At 37.9% G+C, this 26546-nt stretch overlaps 1 non-coding gene across 1 annotated transcript; it reads right to left on the bottom strand.

Moving 5' to 3' along the window:
* Positions 1–3740: 3740 nt before the first annotated feature.
* Positions 3741–3812, bottom strand: TRNAD-GUC (transfer RNA aspartic acid (anticodon GUC)). The gene has a single exon. It is a non-coding gene; the product is annotated as a tRNA-Asp (tRNA).
* Positions 3813–26546: the final 22734 nt, after the last annotated feature.

Consider the following 26546-nt stretch of genomic DNA (forward strand, 5'->3'; position numbering starts at 1 on the left):
CAAACAATAGATTAATCCTAGCATGTGAATTAAACTGTGTCGGTTAACACGTAATTTAGCAATTATTAATGTCAAAGTGGGAATTTAGATTAATTACATGTGAAAAAACAAATAAATAAATCATACATAATAAATACGATAAATAAATAACGATAATTGAAATTACAATGAGTTAACTGATTTACGTCAAAGATATACTTAAGACGGAAAAATTTGGAGAAAAGAAAATAAAAAAAGGGTTAGAAAATAAGGGCAGATTAAGGGTGATATTATGATTAATAGTTAATTTAATTACGTAATCAAAGACTAGGTCAAAGCGAGAACGGAAGTTCAGGGACAGAGCTCATCTCAGAACGGGCGTAACACTGTTGCGTCCCTTGGAAGAGGCGTAGCTATTACTGCGTCTGTTCCTGAGTTGGGCTCTGGCTGTGAAGTCAGAACCGCGGGTTTGTTAATGTTCGTTGGTAGGTTTTATGATTGATTATCGATATTTGACTTGAGTGGAAGTGATTTAACATGTTAATACATATGAAACCGTCATAAAAGCGATGAACACGAATTAAAACGAGTTAAGAACGAATCATAAACGAATTAAAATGAATTAGGTTTATTAGGTTGACTATGATGATGGAAACAAACTTGGAAAGAACTAAACAAACTGAAAATAAAAAACGGAAACATGTACAAAGGATGAATTCCAGAAACTTGATATGAGCAAATCAAGTTTCTAAAATACGGGTTTGATTTAGTGACGAAAACCCAAAAATATTGATTATAAGGGATCTAGGTCGTAAATAAAACGTGATAATTAAAAGGAATACATTAAAAGTTATTTTATGTACAAAGAAATGAAATAAAATAAGAAAGTAAAAGAAACGAAACGAAAACAACAGGAAAAACCGAGGAAGAAGAAGAAGAGCAGAAGCAGCGGCAATCTCTGGAAGAGGCGCAGCAGGTGTTGGGACCCTTCGAAGAGGCGCAGCATGGGCCGCATTTCTTCCGGACGCCTGGTTCTTTCTTTGTTCCGTAAAAACAATTTGACAAAAGGGTTTTAAAAATCGGTTTTAAACATACTTTTGACGTAAATTTACAATAATGAGTACAAAAAATAAAATACAATAAAAAGATGGGATTTACACCCTCAGACTTACATGATTGACGAAACGAGATTGACTAAGTTAACGTTAGTGATTGCTCGACTCGAATGTATGTAGAAAGTGCCCTCGTTAGAGGATTTAGATTAAATTAATTGATGTGTAGTCGTCAAATTGGTCGGTCATGCAACGTGACTGGAAGTCAGAATGATCTGAGCTTACGTGGTCGATTGATCAAGCACATAGGCGTCAAAAGCTTAGAGCACGGTCTTAGAATGCAAAGGGAGAAGAGAAGGGCGGACACTCGCGTGAAAAATGGAGACCGAAGGTCTCTATTTATACTAAAATATGCGAAGAGTTTTAGAATGACCCAAACTTTGGAAAGAAATCACGGAAAAAAACTGAAAACAGTGAAAACAAGCTGGAGAAAGGGCGCAGCAGCTGCTGCGATCCTTCCAAGAGGCGCAGCATCTGCTGCGTCATTTCCCCAGAGGTTTCCTCCTGTGGAAGAAAGATTTCCGCGTTTCTTTTAGGGAATTGCGGTAGATCTCTACTTCCTTATTCCTTAAAATAAGATATACGAGATATATTTTACCAAAAGATATAAATTAAATTATGGAATAAATATCCGGAATATTCTAGGACATTTTGACTCGGCATTTTAAACGGTTTCTTAGAAAATGAAGCGGTTTTTGACCCGAAATCCAAATGAACTCTAATTAGTATCAAAATGACCGTATAGGCGCATAAATGACGACCAAGGGGTAGACACAAGTATTTAAGCTATCACTTGATGATAAACTTATGGATTGTCATAAATCGTTCCGCGTACCAAACATGCGGCCCAATCATCACTGGGTGGTTGGCGGAAGGTGTAGAAATGAGGTATCTACAGAGCCTCCACTTTGACTGAGGCTTGGAGAAGGCGAAAGTCAAAGTATAGCCATGATGTGACCATTATTTGCGCACATTTAGTCCCCTAATTGAGCCTATTTTGCATACTATTATAGCATTTCATGGCCATTTTATCCGTCAAAACCATCCTATTTGCTTTTCTATCGCATTTCATATGTTTTGTAGAAAAGGAGATAATAAGGCGGAAATTCCCGTCTTTCGTGCATATTTGGAGGCTACTTGACGACACTAGATGGACTAGTATGAAGAGGAAGCAAAGACTAAAGACCAATCCCGCAAGAATAAAATAGGAATGAGCAAAAGGGAAGAAAAGAAGCAGAATCGTTGCTGAAGAACAATCCGAGCGGATTGTCTCCAATCCGCCCGTCTCCACACTACACAATCCGAGCGTCTTGCTTTGAATCCGCTCGGATTGCCCTACCAGAATCCGCCCGGATTCTAGCGAATCCGCTCGTCTTCTTCTCCCAGAATCCGTCCGTCCCGACCACAATACGCACGGATTCCTTCACAGCATGATTTCGCCTTCTCCAAGCTTCAAAGAAAGACTCCCTTCCTCCGAAAAATACCGGAGTCTCCCTGCTCAAATCTCAAAAGTGTAATTACTAGTTTAGCCCTTAGTTAACCCTAATGCATCCACCTAATTTCCACTATAAATACCCCATTTGTAATAATCCTTTAAAACAATCTTTTTTAGCTAGAAAATCCTTCTTTAGATTAGATTAGGAGTAGATTAGAATAGATTACTCTTTAATCTTTCCACAAATTACACATTAATCTCTCTTTAATTATTGTTCAAGTTTATTATTCAAGTTTGTTACTTTTGGGTAATTGAAGATTATTGGGTTATTATTGGAGGATTGACAACCCTTCATCAATCAGCAATCAAGTTTCTTCTATTATTCTTTGCTTTATTATTTGGATCATCTCAAGTTTGGTATAATTCCTTTACTCTTTAATCTTTATTTTTCATTTCTTCATTCTATTATCATGTTTATACTTGTTGTGATGATTGACACCATTAATGACATGTTTCCCATGATAATGAGTGAGTAGTTTCTTTAGCTAGGATTAGTGGGTAATTAGGGGAAACCAACATGGGATTGATTCATGCTTAATCTAATATGTTCACATGATTAAATTGCTTGCTTGTTGTGATGTCAACTTTATGCACATGTTATGTTTGATGAAATGCTAAGCCTATGAATCCTTGCATTTTTACCATCTCTTATCTACTCAACTTGACTTGTAAGATATAACCCAACTCGAGTCTTGTTAGACCATGCATAGAAGTTGAATAGGAGGAAAGTAAGTCGACTTGTAGGTGTTGTACAATCTAATCGATTCGGCTCCGGGACCCAACTCTTCCTATGAACCGTAAGACATAAACCAACTCGGTTCCTCCACAACACTAATTGCTTGCTTATAATTGTAAACATGTTTGTATGATCAACACCATGAATCCCCTATGACCCCATGATATCCTAGCACTTTTAATCAATTGTTTACATCTTTCCTTTTATTGTTTGTTTTACCTTATTGTTTGCATTAGTATAGACACAACTACAAACCCAAATCAATTGTGACACTAGCATAAATTAAGATAGATAGACTTAGAACCCAAAGCACACCGTCCCATGGATCGACCTCGACTTACCGCTAACTAGTAGTTTGTTGAGTATTATAAATGTGTTTGATTGGATGTGACCCGACGACATCACTCCATCAAAATGGCGCCGTTGCCGGGGATCGAACCCAGGTCACCCGCGTGACAGGCGGGAATACTTACCACTATACTACAACGACTGGTTCCCCAAGGTTTGTTTTTACCGTTTTCTTGTAGTTTCCATGTTTGTAGTAGTATCTTTATCTTGACCATGATGATGCAAGACTTGACATATGGAGTATGTGGTGGATCTTTTGAGTATGACTATGGGTGTGGGGAGTTTGAGGAGCAAGTCAACACAAACCTACCTTACTATTCATACAATGAAAATCCTAACTACTACCCCAATTTTTCCCACCAAAATCACCACATCCAACATCCACAACAACCACCCACCCAATACCCACTTCAAAATGAATTCCAAATGCCACAATACAACCATTTTCACACTCATCCACAATAAGAAAATGAGCCCATTCAAAATGTGATTCTCCAAATGATGGGAGATCAACAAAACTTCTTCAAAAAAATGCTAGAAGAGAGCCAAAGAAGGGACATTGTTCTTCAAGGCATTATTACCCAAGGTGAGGAGTTGGAGATTCAAATTGCCCAAATAAAAGAAACTCAAGCAACCACTCCTCACCATTCCTCAAAAATTGATCATGAATGCGAATTTGAAGGAGTTACCTTTGATGAGAAGTGGGAAGAGCCAACCTCTTTGGGCTCTTGTGAGTATGAAAGTGTGGTATTTGATGATGAAGACATGAGGTTGAGTAAGCCAAATACTCTTAGCCTTTGTGAGTATGAGGGTGTGACATTTGATGTGAATGTTGAGATGGTGGAGGAAGAATTAATGAAGAGGAGTGAAGCCCCCATCTATGATTCATATGGAGATAGCGATGATGACAAGCCTATGGAAGAAGCTTATGTGGGATATGTGTCTTGCAATGAAGAAGAGGAATGGAGTTGTGAGATTGCCTTACTTGAGGACCCCATCCTTGAGAAGTTTGAGGTATGCTTCCATGAAGAAGATGAATTCCTTTTCCCCATTTCCCATGAAGACTACTTCGCCCCTACCATGGAGCCAATGATTGTTGGAGAGGATATGGTGGACCTCCTTCAAAAGGTCAAGGCATCATACAAAAGCTACTTGGTGGCAAAGCTCAAAGAGAAACTTGCACGTGAAGCTACTTGTGGAAATTTGGCACCCACAATGACCACTTCCAAGGAACTCGGTCATCAAGGTCATAAGGATTCTCCTTCTACTCATGAAGGATTGATAAATTCAAATGCTATCATCATCACCGAAAGTGAAAGAGAAGGTGGTAAGTGGAAGTCTCCGGACGAAAATAAACCATACTTCATACCTAGTGATGAAAGGAATCATGGGCTAATTGGTTTGAAGCATCGTGAATATCCAAGTGCCAAGAAGAGGAAGAAAACAAGAATGAATGACAAATTCCTTTGGCCAAGCTTCGTCTTGAAGTTGAGCAACCCATACTTATGCTTATTTGGAGCTTGTTCACAAGCTTTTGATCTTTTATTAAGAGCTTTGAGCTCTCACTACAAAAAGAATTAAAACAGGCGACTGATTTTGGCGACTGAAATCAGTCGCCAAAATCAATTTGGCGACTGAAATCAGTCGCCAAAGGTCAGTCGCGGACCTTAGTCGCCTTTTCTAGCTTTGGCGACTAAAGTCGGTCGCCAAATTTGGCGACTGAAAAATCAGTCGCCAAATGATTAAAATGGCGACGGATGGGGTAGTCGCCAATTTGGCGACTGATTCAAGGTAGTCGCCAAATTGGCGACTGAATAGCAGTCGCCAAATGCCAAGACAGTCGCCTTTTTTGGGTGACGAGCGATTTAGTTGAGGCAATTTGGCGGATCGATTTGGGATTTGGCGACTACAAATCGATCGCCAAATTGGCGACTACCTTGAATCGCCGCTAATTTGGCGATACGACTTGCGTCGCCAAATCACAAATCGCCGCCAAAGCTCTTTGTAAGTTTTGGTGGTTTTTTTCGTTTTCATTGCTAGCCAAATATTTACAACCTGCATACAAACCGATGTTCCACAACACCATACATCCCAAATTTCAACACACACAACACCATACATTTCAACCCAACACCTCCCAATTTCTCAAACTTCATTTCATATATTGAAAATGAAAGTTTTACAAGCTAAGCTATTCTAAATGTTCAAGTCTAAAGTGTTCAAGTTTTACAAGCTTACATGCTAAAATCATCTTACTTGGAAGCCAACACCGGCTCCACTCCCCCCATGTGGACCATGCGGATCATTTGGATCGTAGTTGGATCTAGGTCCGGGGTTACAACCTTGCCACCAATTCTCAAACATTTCCATTCTTTCCTTCATTTGCCGGAATTCTTCATCACGTTTGGCAAGTTCTTCATCACGTTTGGCATCACGTTCATCACGCTCTCTTATTTGACCTTGAAGTTGACTAATAATTCCCGGTTGATACGTGTTGCTGGGAATTGTTGAAGTCGATCTCCTACGCGTTTTCTCATAGAAAGCCGGTGTTGAACTTCCGGTACCATACACGTTCCCTTTCTTGAAGCCATCCACCAACTTAAACCATATGTCATTATCCGGAGTTTCTGGATTGGCGGCTTTTTCTTGTTCAAATGCTTCCTACAATATTAAACAAATGGTTGTAAGTTAATATGGTAACCACCTTATATACGACATTTTAAAAGAGAGTAAATTAACAAAAATTAAGTGTTACGGAAACTTACATATAATTGCTTGTCTTTTGGCTTAGTCCAAGTTCTAACCCCTTTGTGGTCAACCCTGGAATGCGTGTCCGAAAGCAGTTAATGTACCGACGCAATCGGCTGTGACTTCTTCTTTCCTCTCTGAATGAAAAAAAAAACATACATGTTAGAAAATCAACAAAAAATCTAACATAAAATAAACATGTTGCATTGAAAAAAAAAAAAAAGTGTGAAATAATAGACAAACTTACACCCAACATACGATTCCAGAACGATCGTGAACCACGTAATGAGTAGGCTCGTTCACGGCGTCTTCCTTTCCTCCTCTTTTGTTGAGGGATGCTTGCTTAGACTTCTTCTGAAAAGCGGGAGTTTTGGTATGCTTTATTAAGCCTTCATACTTGTCACCTACAATTACACATATGAAATCATAACTAATAAGTTACTGATATTATTTATAATATAAGAGAGTATATACTAATTAATACAAATAACAAAACAAGTTAATTAAATACCTTTCATGTGGTCTGGTTCCTTTGGGCGCCTAACTACCTTCCAAATCACGTCTCGATATCGTCGAGTACCGACTTCCTCGTACCTGATACGGACATTCCGTTCTTGAGACGGTGACCAAGCAAATGCTTGCTACAAAAAAAAAAGCGACAAAATTTCATATTAGTATTTATAAAAGTATAACCTTGGTTATTAAAACAAAGAATTACGGAAAATATATACCCGAAAGTTATTGAACCACGCATCTCTTTGTGCATGAGAAGCTTGTGTCCACGATGTAGGAACTGGACCCACGAAATTAGTCTTCGTGCTTTTCGTGACACCTCGTACCACGCAATCGTCCATAAACCTGCATTTATTTTGAACATGTAAAATTACAAACAATTATTATTTAAAAAAAAAAAATAAAAAAAAAAAAAACAAAATAGTAGACTAATAAAGAATAAAACTTACCATAATCCCGCCGGCTCAAGAATCATCTTATGATCCGAAGTGTACCGTATCGGCACCCGTGGTGGCTCCTCGGTAGCGTCAGTCTCCTCACCGTCACCGTCTGTCTGCATCGGATCCTCCTGCACAAACTCCTCCTCCTGCTCCGGACGCGTACTCTGTCCTCCTCCTGAGCCGCCTCCACGCTTCCTACCTCGACTGCTCCCCATACGCAGATAATACAAATAAAAATTAACACAAATAATGATAAATGAAAATTATACAGACTTCTAAATTTTAATAATTTACTCTTGAGGAATACAAAATTATACCAATTTATTCATCTTCATCTTCAAACCCCTCGTCCTCATCCTCATCCTCTTCCTCATCGTCATCATCGTCATCATCATCATCATAATCATCTTCATCTCCAAACCCCTCGTCCTTCCTCCTTTTCTCCTCCTCCCTTCTCCTCCTCACCTCATCTTCCCCCCTCCTCTCCTCCTCTTCTTCCCTTCTCTCCTCCTCCTCCTCCGCCTCATCCTCCCCCGGCAGTCTCTCTTCCACATCATATATCAGTCGCCAAATTTCGGTCGCCTGTTTTAGTTTTTCTTGTAGTGTCTATGGATAAGAGTCCCTACAAATTGAACTAGTTTGGTGGAGTCCTACCTCGAAACCACCATTTGTAAGATATTTCTTGAATCCTTTCACTTGTATAATATTGTACATTTCCATTTTGCATTAAATTTCTTGCATAAGAGAGAAGAGAGAGAGAGAGAGTCATCTTACATGTTTTTGTTGGGAAATGTGTCCTCAACAATAGTGCGATCACATGATTTAAATATCATTACTAAATCTCATTTTAAGAATACAATTGGGAAGTAATATTGTTACTGTCAACTGGTCAACATATATCGGTAATGATTGGCTGACTAGAGTTTGACATTACTGTCGTGTGACGGTGGTGATCAGTTGACCCCCTAGGTCATACCTAAAGGGCAATACTCTTAATTGATTATTTAATTGATCGTATAATGTTACGAGTTAATTAAATTACTTGAAAATTGACGGGCGATTTTGGAAGTAAAATTTACGTATCAAATTGAAATGTGATTAAATGAGATACGGTCCAAGTAATTGAATTGTATCATTACTCGGATGAAGTAATTGTTTAATGTAACAATTAAATTTGAATGAATTGTTATAAATACAATCGGTTGTAATTTATAAATGGTAAAAATATTTTGGCACAAGTAATTATGAAATTACTAAGTCGATTTTTGTATGTGACGTATTTTTATTAATACGTTGATTTTTAATATGTTAAAAATACATAACAAATTTATGTCACATATGACATGTGACATATTTACAATTGACAAAAATAATATGGATACCATATTAACATATGTGCCGAAAATAAGAGGAGGTTTAAGCTAATATTGTGGTTGTTTTATTAAGTGGTAAACACAATCATTACATGCTTTAGTAGCCATGCAAGCCTACTAAACATTGTGAAGACAAATGTATGCATGCATTGGCTACCCAATAAACCCCCCTCCACCCGGTTTTTGATGTGAAAACCATCATTGGTTTTTCATCCAATTTTACCTAATATTACACTAAAATGTGTTAGTGAGGATTTCATTCTTTTACTTATCCAAAATATAGAATTCTAGAGAGACAAAAACCTCTCTTCTTCTTCCTCCATAAAACCGAAACATTTATGTGTTTATAAATGTTTTTGGTTCAATTTTTCTACCACATTAATATTATACTAGTTCTTGTAATATTAATCAAATTAAGTGAAAGCCTTGGGTATAAAGCTTGGGGAGAGATCTTATGCTTAGATCTTTGTTCTTCCATTGGAAAAGCTCAAGAACAAGAAGAGAAAGGTGATCTCTCTTGTGCCCAATATAGCCGAAATATTGAATGTAAGGACATTATTTCTCTTCTCTTTTATTAATGTTTGCATGCATAAAATCCGTTTTAATTTTATGACAAATTAATTTTAACATATATGAGTATGTTAGTATGTATATAGATCTACATTTCCTTCAATCGGTATCAAGAGCCACGGTTGTTTGCATGCAAATTGGTTAAAAGTTTTTCCGAGTTATATGAATAACAAATAAAACTTGTAAAATTTGTGTTATTATGATATATCACGAAATTATTACATGCATGTTAATATTTCTGGTCCTAAAGTGTTTTAGGATATTTTGGTTAATTTTTCGGATTTTTATTGTTCATAATTTTCAATAATGGCATTTAAATGTGATTTTATGAGTAAAAATGTCATTTTTGGTCGAAAATTAGCTATACTTCGAATTTTAAGTTGATCTTTGGATATGTTATCACATATATTATTTTGAGATAACCTGTAATTTTTCATAATTTTTGCACTTGTTATGCTCGAAAAATGAATTTTTCATTATTAAATATGGATTTAAGAGAAAAATAGGATAATATGAGTTAAATTTCGAATCTGGTCATAGAAAATTTATATGTTGTCACATGCAATTTTACAAGATGTGTGTAAAATAATTGGCTATAAAGAAGTCTTTTAGCATGATTTATGAATTTTTGAAGAAAAATGGCATAAATAGTGACATTATTAGTTGAAAATTAATAAAACATAATCTATGACTTAGGAAAAACGTCTAATGTTGCATTTTATTGTATTTTTCAGATCTAAAATTGAAAAGTTAATGAAAATAATTTTTCCATGTTTTTATGATTATTTTATTAAATATCGATAAACCGCAACATTGTTTTTCCGGAAAAATTTCGAAATTTTTAACCTAAGATTTTGAACATTATGAGTGTCATGGAATTTTTCCAGAATGTTCATGAATTTAAATTTCAAATTTTGAATTTATTTGAAATTTTTGGATTTATTTGAAGTTTAATGGCTTATTTTTGTAATTTTTGGTCCATTTATGAACAATTTTATAAATAAAGGTTAATTATGGTCAAATTATTAGTGAAGACTATATTTTGAGTCCTAAGAGGTTAGGGTAATTAACTTATGCATAAATATGAGTTTATGTATTTTTGTGATTATAAAATGTTGAAATCACGCAAATCCGTAAAAACCGAGTAATATATGATATTGGCTAATTAAAGGCGATTTAGCATAAAATTGAGCATGTTTATACATAATATAATGCTGCATTTTTCTTTATGATTGTCATAATTTTAATTTATGTAATTTTTGAATTATGTAATTTTACTTAGTATGGCCTTAGATTTTAATTGGTATTTCCCGAAATGAATGGGAATATCGATTCGGTTGTAATTTTTATTGTGATCTCGTATCACCGTTTTGTAATTTTAATAGATTTATTTTATTTTAGTTACAAATGTATAATAGGATTTATGTAATTTATTATGTAATTTTATTCATTCCGGAGTTCCTAAAGACGGATTTCTTCAAGAATGGCGATACATAAAGACGGTGTTACCTCGAGATGCGTGCCACAACCGAAGTTCAAGGGGCCAATGGAGTTGGTTTCCGAATTTGTAATAGATAAATAGTTTTCTATTCTTTAGGAAGGCCATACTAGGATTTATTTATTTTATGCTTGCATTTTATTTTATGTCACATGCATCGCTAAATCGCCATAACTAAACATGCATCCTTATTTTATCGAGTTTATCGACCGTGTCAATTCGAATTATCGTAGTTCACCGCTTTAGTTCACTTCAAACGTGATAGATAATAAATTGACATGACCTCTCGCTAAAACAATTAATTGAGACATAGCCTTACCAAATAGTAGAAACCATGAAAACCTATTTCGCGAGGGAGTGCGCTCGGCCCTACCGGGGTACAAACCTTGTTACGTAGGGGAAGTGGGTGATGAATGTTAATCCACCGAATTCATGTTGATAAGGGATGAATCGGCCCTACCGTGCCCGAGTTGATGTGGATTTGGATCATGGACACATTTATTCGAAATTTGGATTGAACTCAACAAAAGTTTTTGATAAGGGATGTATCGGCCCTACCGTGCCCTTGTCGGATGTGTTTTGGGCTATAGATAATTATTAGAGTAATTTTATCGACCAAGAGTTCTAAAAGTAGAATCGATTAAGAGTTAATCCACCGAGTTATATTGATAAGGGATGAATCGGCCCTACCGTGCCCAAGTTAATATGAATTTGGATCTTGGAATCATTTATCATAGTTGGGTAGAGGTCACTATGTAAATGCTATACTTGTTTTACCAAGTATTAATAAAACGATAAATGTTAAGTTTTTTCCACTATTCCGTTATTATATTGTTCTATTTCCTTACCACAATTCATATACGATATCATTTCGTTTTTGATTCAAATCTCCATTAAAATTTCGTAACTAAAGACAAATATGAATTTGCTTCTAAAACCTCAAATGAACCATTGCTAAGGATCTCTTGTAAAGAGTATAGATAAAAGTTATTCATTATCAAACAGGTTTTTGATTCTTGACTAACACATCTACTTACAATGGATTGTTTTTCATATACTTAAATGAATTAAGTACCTTGAAAAGATAATATTGTTTTGGTGATTAGATTTTCAGAATTCATAATTGACCAAAATAACGCAACCACTTCAATGAAAGTTTTTAAGACTAAAACGAACAAATGAAGAGTAATCTTCATGAATTCAATTTTGCTTCTCAAAGCAAAGACTCATTGAAATGAGTGGGAGCATTCTCTTAAACCGTTAAGATGAGGACGAGGTTCAAGAAGTAAAGATTATAATGGAATTGATACTAGGTAATGTTAAAGGTAAAGTTGTTGAGAATGACGATACTAAACCCATCAATCCCGACCGATATAGTTTCCATTGTCTTAAATGTTGGACACGAGAAAGGAAACTACCCCAAATTATTGAAGAATCAACAAGTTAGTTGTGGGACATCTAATGGGACCTTCTTCTTTAAATGTTTATTTGATTAAACATAAAATTTTGCTAATACTACTTCGTCAATATTAGAAACCAGTGGAGGTTTTCATCATTGTGTTGGATACATAGGATGAATAGAATATGACGACTAGCAACAATGAAGTTGAGAGATAGAGTCATTGTGTACTAAATCTAGTTTTGGGTTTGGAGTTGTACTTAATTGTGACTATTAAGTACATAAACTCTAAATAAGAATACAAACTTGTTAAGATACAAAAGAGGTTTCACTTTTGTGACCCTATACACCACGATTTGATGTATGGCTAGCCCATTATCAAGGTTATTATATTCTAAACCAAACTAGAATGATATATCATGAAGATGATGCAAGACTCAAATTGGTATCCCAAGATTAAACCTTAAAGATTTTTGAAATGATGAACGCAAAGAGTTATCGAGTACTCTTGAAACCATTAGATTGTTAATGGTTTATGCGTATCTTGTATTCAAAGCAAGATATCTCGTGCCTTTTGGTTGAAAAGGAGATCGAGGTTGTAATCATTGATCCAAAATAGGTTGATCATTTTCTTTTACCAACGATTTAAGTTGACACTAGTGTGTTCATTTAATAAGGTAAATAGAGAAATTTTGAAGAAGTTCAAAAGTTCAAGGAATCACGATTTAGTCGTGATGGGACTATCAAAGTAAAGACTTTGATATAAGCCAAAGGAAATGTGATATAGTATCACAAGTTAATCTCTCTTAACACGCATTATTGAATAATGTGTGGTTGGATATGAATTCAAACGCTATTCAATATGGTTTGGACTTCAATCAAGTAACTTTGAGTCACTTGATCCTTTTGGGGAATTTATCAATTTTGTCTAATTTATTTTCCACTAAATCGAATCATATGAGATATGAAATGGTAAGGGTACCATATTTGTAAGTTTTCACAAGAAACAAATGCTGTTTTTTTCCCTTTCAATAATCACGAGCACGACGGGTTTGCGGCTCATGAAGCTGTCTTTCTAAAATACAAGTTTATTTTTAGAAGACAGAGTGGGAGAAATTATTCAAAGAGCCACAAAGATGTTATGTCGCAAGAAACTGGTCTTTCTTGGCTACGTGAGATGTTTTGTGTAAAACGTTGTCGCAAGAAACTGGTCTTTCTTGGCTACATGAGACGTTTTGTGTAAGACATTGTTTCTTCAAAACCTAGGAGGTTAAAATTCGTCACTTGTTAAAAATGATGAATTCATGTTACTTTTAAGAAAGTAAAGAGCTTATAACTTACAAAGAAATTGTTTGATTCAAGATTGATTACTTCTGGAAAGTAATGAACATATGACTTACATAAGAGTGATTAAGTCACAACTCAATATAAGGCTTAGAGCCATGAAAATCCGAAATAAAAAGGCTTGATTAGTTGCAAACGGTTTTGCACTAATAAAGAGAGATTTCAAAGTTTGATTGGTTGCAAAGGGTTTTGCACTAATTGAAATGCTTAAGTCTATTTGGATCTTCTTAGGGATTGTGTTTCATTATGAGGTTATGAAATACATAGAAAGTGAATCTAAAACCCACTTCTTCAATAGAAGGAATGTATTCAATACATGTCTTGAGTTTTGAAGATTCTTGCAATCCTAAGATAATGTGAAACTTAAGAGAGGGTCTTAAGTAGGACATCAATGAGTTGGAATCAACATTTTTGGATCATGTGATAAAACATTTCTCGATAAGTCGAGAAGTTGTGTTTATACATGAAGTTTAGTGGGAGTTACGGAAATTTTAATTAGTCCGATATGTGGATGACATATTGATCATCGAGAATGATTTAAGACTTTTGGAGCATTATAATACATCTTGAATATCCGGATTTATGAAGATAAATCCACATGATATTAGCGTCAGTAAGAAGTCTTATGTTGATAAGATTCATGACTAGTTCAATTAAATCGAACATATTTGATTGATTCCATTTGCTTCCGCTGCCGGATCAATTAAATAAGTAATGATGTATAACACTTCATATACTTTGAGTATGATGAATTGTTTTCAAAATCGAATTTAAGTAATCTTTGCCAAGTACGCCATAAAGATTACCCTTAAGTGCATGCAGAAGCATTAAGGAAGTAAAGCAAAGTGTTTATGATGCAATTTTGTGTAAGGGTGTTACACAAGTGACAATTGACAATTGAGGTTGCGCATGGTTTCCGACAAAACCATAATCAAAACACATTAGGATGGTTAAGATACCATTGTGGCAATGTTAATAAAGAAATAGATTTTCTAGAATCGTTCTAGGCAATAAAGAACAATGAGAGATATTTATAACGGAAATTGAGTACACTTGCAATCATGAGATGTGCAAGAGGATGAGTCCCACACCTTTGTGAAAACAAAGTGGGAGCTATTCTTAGGCTAGAGGACCTATGTCTTGATTGGATCTCGACACGTACTCAGAAAGTTTTGTAATGCAAATGTATACATTACAAAGGAAAACGAGTATGTAGTAAGGTTGAGTAAGGTACAAGAAATTGATAAAACCTACTGACCAAAGCCTTCTCAAAGGCTAAACATGATGAGTCGTGCCATTTCAATTGAATTGAAATGAACAACTACGTACAAGATCAAATTAGATTATAGAACATGAAATAGTAATCAGGCATTGACTATTCATGTGTGATAATCGCATTTGTCGTTCGAGTTTTACTTTAAAACTCTTTTATTATACCTTGTTACATCCAAACGGGTTGTAGAGACAATTGAACCCCGTTAAAGTGAACACGGATTAACATTGTATTCGCCCATAGTCACTTGTATGAGGTGACGTCTCGAAGTGACTAGAGTGTGATGCGATTGATGGCAAGTTCAAGTGCCATACAGTCATGTGAGATGACTAGTCGATCACATAGCAGATGTTAGGAACACCTTGTCGGGCCTAAATGACCGCTTATAGAGTTCTGGGAAATTTATATAGCCTGGTCGTGGCGAGAGCTGCTATAGTATTCTAATGAGTCGATTCTTTTGACTAAAGACTATTCACCTAAGATGGCACAGTTTCAGATTAACTTTGATTTGTGTTACTACGACCTTCGTAAATGGGGTCAAATGGGCATATTTTGGGTTATGATGGCCTGTGGCTAGTCGAAGGGAATGAGTGCGATAGGAATTGTCCATCCCCTTGTCAGGGTTATAACAATATCTCAGGGCCACTCGAGGAGTAATGAACTGGAAATGCGTGGCCACGCTCGGAAGGTATCCAGAGTGGATAAATCCGGTCAATCAGTTATTCTCCAGATCGAGGAAACCACTCTCGATATGATCACTTGCAAGTACGACCTGAAAGACACCTTGCATTGAGTGGGAGATAGTAATAGGACAAGAGAATTGGTGACGCACACTTGTCGAGGACAAGTGGGAGATTGTTGGGAAATGTGTCCTCAACAATAGTGCGATCACATGATTTAAATATCATTACTAAATCTCATTTTAAGAATACAATTGGGAAGTAATATTATTCTTGTCAATTTGGTCAACATATATCGGTAATGATTGGCTGACTAGAGTTTGACATTACTGTCGTGTGACGGTGGTGATCAGTTGACCCCCTAGGTCATACCTAAAGGGCAATACTCTTAATTGATTATTTAATTGATCGTATAATGTTACGAGTTAATTAAATTACTTGAAAATTGACGGGCGATTTTGGAAGTAAAATTTACGTATCAAATTGAAATGTGATTAAATGAGATACGGTCCAAGTAATTGAATTGTATCATTACTCGGATGAAGTAATTGTTTAATGTAACAATTAAATTTGAATGAATTGTTATAAATACAATCGGTTGTAATTTATAAATGGTAAAAATATTTTGGCACAAGTAATTATGAAATTACTAAGTCGATTTTTGTATGTGACGTATTTTTATTAATACGTTGATTTTTAATATGTTAAAAATACATAACAAATTTATGTCACATATGACATGTGACATATTTACAATTGACAAAAATAATATGGATACCATATTAACATATGTGCCGAAAATAAGAGGAGGTTTAAGCTAATATTGTGGTTGTTTTATTAAGTGGTAAACACAATCATTACATGCTTTAGTAGCCATGCAAGCCTACTAAACATTGTGAAGACAAATGTATGCATGCATTGGCTACCCAATAAACCCCCCTCCACCCGGTTTTTGATGTGAAAACCATCATTGGTTTTTCATCCAATTTTACCTAATATTACACTAAAATGTGTTAGTGAGGATTTCATTCTTTTACTTATCCAAAATATAGAATTCTAGAGAGACAAAAACCTCTCTTCTTCTTCCTCCATAAAACCGAAACATTTATGTGTTTATAAATGTTTTTGGTTCAATTTTTCTACCACATTAATATTATACTAGTTCTTGTAATATTAATCAAATTAAGTGAAAGCCTTGGGTATAAAGCTTGGGGAGAGATCTTATGCTTAGATCTTTGTTCTTCCATTGGAAAAGCTCAAGAACAAGAAGAGAAAGGTGATCTCTCTTGTGCCCAATATAGCCGAAATATTGAATGTAAGGACATTATTTCTCTTCTCTTTTATTAATGTTTGCATGCATAAAATCCGTTTTAATTTTATGACAAATTAATTTTAACATATATGAGTATGTTAGTATGTATATAGATCTACATTTCCTTCAATTTTATGAGCAAATTTCAGAAAAAGATAAGGAAAAAGAGAAAATCAGTGAAAAAAAAAGGGTATGTTGCTTCATCAAAAAGAAAGAAGGAGAAGGAGAGGAGAAGAAGACGCCCGGATTCCAGCAAATCCGCCCGTCCAGGGCCCGCGGGAAAGAAAATGTTGAAACTGCTGAAGAATCCGTGCGGATTCTAGAAAATCCTCCCGTCCCAGACAATCCATCCGTCTTCTTCACGGGACGCCCGTCCCGTGTGTCATCCAGAAGCAAGATTTTGAACTGTGTCAAAATCCGTGCGGATTATAGAAAATCCGCCCGTCCAGATCAAGCCGTGCGTCCTGAAGAAAATCCGCCCGTCTTTTCCCTGCTTCCCAGCCAAAGAAATTCTCTGTCCTAGAATCCGTGCGGATTCTACAAAAGACGCCCGTCTTCTTTCCCGACAATCCGCCCGTCCCGTCTTAAATCCGCTCGGATTTATCATTTCTACGCGGATAAACGGGTTCGATCCAATCTTATCCGTTCGGATTCCCTACTTCTTCTATATAATCACCCCTCTTCTCCCTCATTTTCTCACCTTACCAAACCCTAAAACACTCATCTCAATCCTCAAAATCACCCTCCAATCCTCAAAAACACCCCCATCACCAATATGAGCACCAAAGGAAAGGCCAAGAAATTGATTGAATCAATCGGGAAGAAGCGCAAGGGATCAAGCTCTTCAACACCACGAGAGGTAATACTACCAAGGAGCACCCGACCCTTAATGAGAGGAGGCATTGAGCAACTCAATAACTTCCAAGAAGTGATCTTCCTATCCGACGAACACCGCGAAAAATTCGTCGAACTCCTAGGTAAGAAGTACGAACCTACTCAATTTGTTGATACTAGGGTGTTGGAAATCCTTAAGATAAGGTACCCTACCGAGATGTTCTTTAATGGCCTTGGCATTGGGAGCTTTTTCCATGCCCATAAAGAGATTTACCTTAGTCTCACACTTGAATTCTTGAGTAGCCTTCGCATTGTAGCGGATACCCACAACAATGTAGGCATGGAGTTTAGGTTATGCAACCTAGACCATGTTCTTTCTCTTGAGGAATTTGCCTATGTTTTCGGTCTTGAAGTACCCACCGACTATACCGAAAAGCCCGATAATTTCAATGTGGACTTTCTTTGGAAAGCTATCTCCGGGAGGGACTTTACCCATATAAAGCGTTGCTATACATTTGCTATCCAACACCCGGTGATTCGATTCACCGAACGCTTTGTAGCCGGTTGCATCAATGGGAGGTACGAGCAAGATCGGTGTACTCTCATCGACTTAACTTTTCTTGAATCTTATTTGAATGTTCGAGCGGTGAGGCGTTATAACTTCAACACGCCACTTGAGATACTTACTAGGTTCCATGATTTTGCTCAAGGGACCACCCAACTCAAAACCTTCGTGATGGGAGGTCTAATTACAATTTTGGCCAAACACCTTTGCCCCGGGTTCAATGCCCGAGGAACCTATATCCCTCTTGAAGGGAGAACTTTGATTGATGAACACACCATCTTCCACAGTCACCGGTGGTGTAACCACACTCGAGATGGGAGTGTGGAGTGGCACACCAAGGGATGCACCTCAATGGTCCTTGAGGGATGGAAGATACCGGGCATTGACCCAAGATTGAGTCCATACTCTCCTCCACCAAGCTACCTCCTTGAAATCCAAATTCTTGATAATCCCCCTCAAAGGGAAGAGCCACACCGTCAACCACCTCGTGGAGGGCCGGGTGCACCTTTTCGCCCACCTTCCTACGTACCTATCCCGCCATACCCTACTCCTTATACCGAATTTCAACCGGCAATCCCCAATACCCCGGGTATTAATGATTTGATGGCACTCATGAATAGAGTGGACCTTGGGGTGCATAAAGGGAGGGAAGACAACTACTTGGCCCTCTACCCCCAATACTATAACATGGCTCAACAAGGGTATATTGACCCCGATGGTCCTAAACCCTCTTGGGCACAACCGGAGCTCTTGTTCCCAAATTATGGGGACCAAGCTTGGGGTCGAGGAGACGGAGGGCATTCTAGCCAAGGCGGAGGGTACTCGGGTCAAGGAGGAGGATTTGACCAAGGAGGATATTGGGGCCAAGCACCCGGATATGATCAAGCCGGGAGTTCTCATGGTTATGGCTATGATCAAAATGAGGATGACGAGTGAAAGAGGCCTAATTCACCACTTCCATTTGTATGATACCCATCTCTCCCTCTCTCTTTTGTATATACATATACATTTAGCTTGCATTTGTATTATATTTCATATTGCATTTACATTAGTTAGTTCATAGTATAGTTGCATTGTAATATAATTCATATAGATAATTGCATGTAGACTAGAATTCATGCATTGTCACTAATGGCCAAACCTATTCATTTCTACACTAGAAATAGTGTTTAAATCGGTTTGGGGAGGTTTGATCATAGGTGACCATAATTTACTAGAAATCATGCATCATATAGTATAGTTTAGATTGAATTCATTTGTCATATATGTCATATAGAATTGCATTTAGTTAGAGCATGCATTCATTCATATCATATCATTGCATTTGTACTTCAATTTCCAAAAAATCAAAATTCCAAAAACATGTATTTCCTTTTTATTCCTACTCCTACATGTACATTGAGGACAATGTCCAAAATAAAGTGGGGGATGGGAATTTATATTCCAAAAAAATGATAAAAATTGAAAATTTTTGAAAAATCCCAAAAATATGTCTTTTAATTTCATAAAAACAAAACCCATAAAAATTTGAAAAATTTAAAAATCCAAAAACAAGTTCATTTCCTTTGTAGTGTAGTCATGTATATATTATTGTATATATTGTGTTTGTTCATCTTTATTCACATTGATTGACTACGCCACATCCGAGACATGAGGATATTGAAGACCGCATGGTATGATCTTTCCAATCTCCTTTTTCCTCTTTATGTTAATGACTATGTGGCTTTATTTTGATTGATGCGGTAAAAACAATGTGAACTTAGGACTTGCATTTAGTTTATATGGCATATTAGTTGGTAGAATCATTTGCATTAGGATGTATATATGTTAGTTGCATCATGGCATGTAGTTTGCATGTTAGAAAAAATTTTGCGAAACCGTCTACTTGGGAAGCTTGACTAGTGTATATAGGCCCTAGTAGATGCTTTTTCTTTTTAAGACTTTGCTTGTTAGAATACTTGTAAAACACCCTAGGATGTGTCATGCTAGTATCCCTTGACCCATGGATTAAGGCCTAGTCAAGAGTACCTTATGGTGTGATAACTCCTTGGCTACCGTTTATTCCAAGGTGACCCTTGAAACCATGCATTCATCCATCATCCATGTTCTACCACATTTTTGTCAACAAAAGGGAATGGGCACAAAAAGAAATCAATTTGAGTTCAATGAAATGAAAAGTGAAAAGAAAGTTTGCAAAAATGCATCAAAAAGAAAAGAGGAGCAAAAATAGAACTCCTAAAGCTTCAAATATAAGCCACCCTCACTACATATGGGGTGACTTTGAAAATGTTCAAAAGAAAATGCAAAAGTTGAAAAGTTGTCAAGTATTGAAATGCCAAAAATCAAAAAAAGAAATGGCAAGAAAGTGTTCTCAAATGTTATATGCCACATGAAATTGGGGGGAAAAACAACAACAAAAACAAACTCCCAAATGAAACTCAAATATCTATTTATCCCTTTATCCATCGTATCCATTTTTGTGCATGGTAGAGAGGGGACGACCCTTCTTCTTGTCTAGGCAAGAGGGGGAATTCTGCGATCCTCCAGTGTTTCTAACACCATAGGGAGTCTATTCTTGACAAAAGCATTTAACGATTGAGGACAAAGGTACCCTAGCTTGACACAACTTGGAGGTGATTTATTGGTATCCTTCTAGGCTTAGTAGTTTGAACAAATTGCATCTATGAAAGATTGTGTACCCTTGAATTGCTTCCCTTGTAGATAATTTCCGCCACTTAGATGAGGAAAGTGGCTATTCTTTTGTAGATACATCCATTATGTGTTTTTGTGTGCTTAATGATTGGATGTGTCGCCATTTTGGCAAGACCCACCTTGCCTTGCAAGAAGGCATCCTACCTCATGGTTGTCTTGTTGTGAGTTGAAGGGGCGGAGTGAGACCCGCTAATTGTCTCATATCGGCTATATTATTAGGTTAGTTTAAATAAAGGTCTAGTTTTAGTCACCTCTTTACTCGGGACGAGTAAAGGTTCGGTTTGGGGATATTTGATGTGACCATTATTTGCGCACATTTAGTCCCCTAATTGAGCCTATTTTGCATACTATTATAGCATTTCATGGCCATTTTATCCGTCAAAACCTTCCTATTTGCTTTTCTATCGCATTTCATATGTTTTGTAGAAAAGGAGATAATAAGGCGGAAATTCCCGTCTTTCGTGCATATTTGGAGGCTACTTGACGACACTAGATGGACTAGTATGAAGAGGAAGCAAAGACTAAAGACCAATCCCGCAAGAATAAAATAGGAATGAGTAAAAGGGAAGAAAAGAAGCAGAATCGTTGCTGAAGAACAATCCGAGCGGATTGTCTCCAATCCGCCCGTCTCCACACTACACAATCCGAGCGTCTTGCTTTGAATCCGCTCGGATTGCCCTACCAGAATCCGCCCGGATTCTAGCGAATCCGCTCGTCTTCTTCTCCCAGAATCCGTCCGTCCCGACCACAATACGCACGGATTCCTTCACAGCATGATTTCGCCTTCTCCAAGCTTCAAAGAAAGACTCCCTTCCTCCGAAAAATACCGGAGTCTCCCTGCTCAAATCTCAAAAGTGTAATTACTAGTTTAGCCCTTAGTTAACCCTAATGCATCCACCTAATTTCCACTATAAATACCCCATTTGTAATAATCCTTTAAAACAATCTTTTTTAGCTAGAAAATCCTTCTTTAGATTAGATTAGGAGTAGATTAGAATAGATTACTCTTTAATCTTTCCACAAATTACACATTAATCTCTCTTTAATTATTGTTCAAGTTTATTATTCAAGTTTGTTACTTTTGGGTAATTGAAGATTATTGGGTTATTATTGGAGGATTGACAACCCTTCATCAATCAATCAAGTTTCTTCTATTATTCTTTGCTTTATTATTTGGATCATCTCAAGTTTGGTATAATTCCTTTACTCTTTAATCTTTATTTTTCATTTCTTCATTCTATTATCATGTTTATACTTGTTGTGATGATTGACACCATTAATGACATGTTTCCCATGATAATGAGTGAGTAGTTTCTTTAGCTAGGATTAGTGGGTAATTAGGGGAAACCAACATGGGATTGATTCATGCTTAATCTAATATGTTCACATGATTAAATTGCTTGCTTGTTGTGATGTCAACTTTATGCACATGTTATGTTTGATGAAATGCTAAGCCTATGAATCCTTGCATTTTTACCATCTCTTATCTACTCAACTTGACTTGTAAGATATAACCCAACTCGAGTCTTGTTAGACCATGCATAGAAGTTGAATAGGAGGAAAGTAAGTCGACTTGTAGGTGTTGTACAATCTAATCGATTCGGCTCCGGGACCCAACTCTTCCTATGAACCGTAAGACATAAACCAACTCGGTTCCTCCACAACACTAATTGCTTGCTTATAATTGTAAACATGTTTGTATGATCAACACCATGAATCCCCTATGACCCCATGATATCCTAGCACTTTTAACCAATTGTTTACATCTTTCCTTTTATTGCTTGTTTTACCTTATTGTTTGCATTAGTATAGACACAACTACAAACCCAAATCAATTGTGACACTAGCATAAATTAAGATAGATAGACTTAGAACCCAAAGCACACCGTCCCATGGATCGACCTCGACTTACCGCTAACTAGTAGTTTGTTGAGTATTATAAATGTGTTTGATTGGATGTGACCCGACGACATCGCTCCATCAAGCCATCAGGTCAATTGAAGATTACAACCTGACGACTATGGCGACGCGAGGCGGTTCAAGGGGTCTGAACGAAGGACCTGTCGTCGGGAACATTTTAGAGTCTGTCGACTATCGGGGAGGGTCGTTTAAAGTCCATTAGACTACGTAAGGAGGCTTGCCAGCTATAAGAAAAAACCATACCTGTGACTTCTTTCTCGAGGTGCTTTCGGAGTTGCGTAGGAGCTAAGGTCAAGCGTAGGAGCTAAGGTTAAGACCTAAAAGATATATGAGGATTGTGCTAGGGTTTGGGACCCTAAAGGAAAACATTGACGAGAAGGCGGCCTAAGGGTAACCATGGTTTGAGTGTATGAACCCTAAGAAAAGGCGATCCTAAAGAATTACGATCCTATAGGTAGAGGCTAGGCGTATGAACCTGGGGAGTTTGGGAACCTAAAAGACAGTTGGTATGAGAACATCTGGAGAACGACACCTTTACCGAAATCCATGAGGAAACAAATAATATTGTGGGTAGCAGGACGTCGGTAGAGACTGCTGGGGGAATTTGCTAGCGTCGGTCTCAAGCGAACTCTCGTCGGGGAATATGTTGATGATTCTGTCTGGATTGAATCATTTCTTGGGAAATCTGCTTGTATCTGCTTCCAAACAAACTCCATCTCTCGAGAAGTGCAATCGGCTGTCATGAACTCTCGCTGGAAATAAAGTATCAATAAAGGTGTGTTTTAAAACACCGTCAAAGAAAATGAAGAGGCTTGACTGATAGTGGCGCGTCCTAAGCACCGCTGGAAATCCGCTCGTTGCTGCAAGCTAAATCCCGATAAAAGATCCTTGCTGGGAGATAAAACATCGTGACGGTTTTGCAGTCCGTTTAGAAAAATATACAGGTCCGGACGAAAATAAATGCCCAACAAACCAAATACAATATATAAGGCGTTATAGAAGAGGCGCACAAAACTTGGGCCCACAAATAACGAACTTATAACGAATTTTCAAAAATTGAGCTGGAAGGATGCTGGGGAACAAGCTCAGCAAGAGTTGCGGCTCTTGGATAGGGCACAGCAGGAGCTGCGTCTTTTCCTGGGCTTGTCCCTGTCTGAGTAAAAACGCGATAAACCGTGTTTCATTTTCATAATTTCAAAACACAATTCTTTTCCAAATTCTCTCAAATTCCAACTAAAATCCGTCAAAATTTGATCAATTCGTGCCATTAATCATGACTAATCGAGGTCATTATATTCTTCCTTTTAATTCTTGTTTTTGATTGAATTAGAGCCGAAAAATTAGGGTTCCCTCTCCCTTTGTGTCGAAAAAATTAGGGGTTTTGCCTCTAATGGATTTGTTTGATAAAATTGATATTAGAAATGGATAATTGGCAATGTTAGGAACATAACCATGTATTCTTTTTGAGTTTTCGTCAAGTATTGAGCATTTGAGCGAAATTGAGACGGTTTCTGAGCTGTTTCGAAAATTGCTTCGAAAATGCCCTTAGGATTGTCCATTTTCGATAAAATTTGGTGTTTTGGAACCCTTGTGTAATGGTTAAACTTGCTATAATGTCGGATTTTTGATTTGTGACAACTTTTTCAGGACACTTTTCTAGGGCATAATCGCTATCATAGCGAAATGCTGCCGAAATTTCGACTCACATCCGTGATTAAGCTTGAACTTAGACTTGACTTGACCCACTATTCCACATGTGTGGCCAGGTTTCAAATGAAATGGCCAAAGATGGCTAGAAAAGGCCACTATTAGGGCTTGAAAATGCTCAAAACGACCTCACCGAGGTTTGTGGTGGCTTGACGCGGCCTAATTTACTTTAATTTTGCAGGTTACATTCCTTCTATGTTGGGGAGAGCTCCCATGGACATAGACTTTGACCCTTCTCTTACTCTTGTAGGGGAAGCGAGAGAGGAGGTAATCGAGAAGGAGGCTGAGGAAGTCCCGAGGCGGGCCAACGTGGGACGTGGTGGTCGCTAGCTAGTGGGTGCACCCGAGTGGGCCGAGAAATGGGATGGTAGACATCTCATTTGGGCGGCAGAGAGCCACCTGTCTTACAGGACGGCGAGGAGTCTGGTAAGTTTCGAACTTGTCATTATTCCTTATTGCCTTTCCTGTTTGTTTACTATTTCACTTCTCATTTGTCTTGTGCTAAAGATAATATTGTTTCGAATTGGTACAGGAGGCCGGGAACATGGGGTCCTTTTCCGGTTACTCGGCGATGATGGACGCCTTCGAGAGACTGTCGGAGGAAGAGAAGGCCATTGTCGAGTTGGGAGCCTTTGGGGCTCTGGTGGGAGCTTGGAGAGCGATCAGGGAAAGGAAGATTCGGGCCAACCTTAGCCTGATTCGAGCTTTCCATGATCGGTACTAAGACACGACCTCGACTTTCCATATGCCTTTTGGAGAGGTCGGGGTCACTTTGGAGGACAACGGCATAATCTCGGGTCTGCCATGTGGAGAGGAGGCTTTGGTGTAGCCGTTGACGGCCATGAGAGTGGACTCAGCCGAGGCGAGGAGGCTGATCGTTTGGAACCTGGCCGAGGGTGCTGCCAGCGTTCCTGGGTTAGTGCCGAGTTCTTACGTCAGGGACTACTTTGCGGGTAAGACCCCGGCAACGGTGACGATAGACGGGAGGAAGGTGGCTCCTCCTCCTTGTACTGCGGAGCAGAGGGCTTGCTTGTGGTTGTGGTTGTTCTTGTCTTCGATTTACCTCGGAAACAAGGGGGAGAGGCTATCGACGAAGCTTCTTCCTTTTCTGTCTGACTTGAGTAGCCTAGGTCGGTGGGACTGGGTTACTCCTGGCTTTGCGTTCCTCACTCGCTACATGAGGGCCATGGTACATCCTGAGCTGATGGAGAAGGGAACTTCTCCTGCTACTATCGGTCCTGGTTTCTTGTTGGAGGTATGAACCTTTCTTTTGCATTTATGAAAGATCATTATTTCTTTCTTTCTTTTATTTCTATTGAATCATGAAAGATCATCATCATAGAAAAATAAATGATTGTCTTGTTTGCAGGCGTGGGTGTACTCCTACTTTCCCAGCTTCGCGCCCAAGAGGACGGAGCCTGAGCCAAGGGCGTACCCTGTCGTGAGAGACTGGGTAGTGTGCCGTAGGAAGAGCCAGCGCTCTTCTTACGATGTCTGTCGACGGGGCGTGAATGCCCTGAAGTTGGAGCACATAAGTACCCTTGATTACTTTTCCTTTATTTATGTCTTTTATTTAGAAGTGACCATAAGAATGACCCCCTTCCCCGCTTAGAGCCGATCATAGGAATGACCCCTCGTTTCCTTATTTTAGTGAGTGCCCAGACCTTGGGAGGAGTACCCTGATGCTCCAGCTTTCGTGGCTGAGGTCCTTCATCCTAGGAGCTCGAGTCGGTTGTTGCTGAGGACGTCCATGGGACCTGTGTGGTACTTGGGCGAGCGTTTGACTCGGCAGTGCTCTCGTGACACCTTCACGGTTCCTATTGATCCTCCACGAACGATGTTGATACGTGCAATTTATATTGACTTTTTAGCCTTTTATTGCACGCATTTCTATGTCTTTTTGTATCGTTATGTATTGCAAAATGCCCCGAATCGGCTTCATTGGTTTGTTTTGCCTTTATTGCAGAAATGGACCTAATAGTAGCGGA

The sequence above is a fragment of the Silene latifolia genome, chromosome 6, assembly GCF_048544455.1.
Source record: "Silene latifolia isolate original U9 population chromosome 6, ASM4854445v1, whole genome shotgun sequence".
In the NCBI taxonomy this organism is placed as follows: Eukaryota; Viridiplantae; Streptophyta; class Magnoliopsida; order Caryophyllales; family Caryophyllaceae; genus Silene; species Silene latifolia.